Genomic DNA, 908 nt, shown 5'->3' with positions numbered 1-908 from the left:
TAATTAAGCTGTGTTTCTTTATGAATATTGTACTGCAGAGCAGATAATCCCTGCTGATTCTCAGCTTTATGAGTTTAAATAATGGGCATCCTGAAGTAAAATCTCCTGTGAACTTGAGGCCAGTCTTCCCGTGACAGTAAAAAATAATCCTTTATTCATGTACTTGTATAGACATACAGATATTTACACACACTTAAGTAAAATTAAGTTACCATTGTAATGTCTCGTTAATTTTTTGTAGCCTCAGCCTCTGCTCTGAATACGTGGAAAAGTGAGTTGAGCACGTGTGTTTAACAGCCTCAAAGGCAAAGATGCAGGAGGTAGAACCTGCTCTTGGTCCTTTTCCTGAAGTGAAGCAGGAGCTGTTGTAATGCAAGTGTCCTCTCAGGGCTGCTAAAGGCTCCAGAAAGTGTTCTGAGGCAGAAATCCCAGTGGGAATCCTCCAGGACAGAGCACATGGACTCGTGGTGCCTGGGAGCGGAGTAAGCAGTTTGGTGACGCTGCTTCTGCTGGAGCAGCAAACAGAATGGTCCCCCTGACCCACCTCTGGGGGTGAGGTCCCCACCTTCTGCAGGCGTTCGCCTCTGAAGAGTCTGGTGGATGGTTGTGTCCAGGCGTAGTTCTTTAAGCTCTGGAAGTTCCAGCCTTTGGTTGAACTGGGTGTTATTAAAGCTAAAGCAGTCAAATTCCGCTGTTACTCTGAAGTTAGTTATGTGTGCACCAGTCCCATGCGTTTGGAACGTCTGGTCTCACGTAGAGCCTGAAGCAGTCTGTAAACCTCTGATTTTCCTTCCCATTCATTTGTGAGTGCAGTATTTACTTTGACCACGATGTGTGTGTCTTCTCAGCAGCAAGAGAGAAAATAGCTTTGTTTGGTGTCACACAAAACATGGAAACCCAGGAGTAGG

Source organism: Buceros rhinoceros, unplaced genomic scaffold (assembly GCF_000710305.1).
Source record: "Buceros rhinoceros silvestris isolate BGI_N320 unplaced genomic scaffold, ASM71030v1 scaffold5833, whole genome shotgun sequence".
Lineage (NCBI taxonomy): Eukaryota > Metazoa > Chordata > Aves > Bucerotiformes > Bucerotidae > Buceros > Buceros rhinoceros.
The sequence above is the reverse complement of the archived record's forward strand: the minus strand, read 5'-3'. Positions refer to the sequence as shown.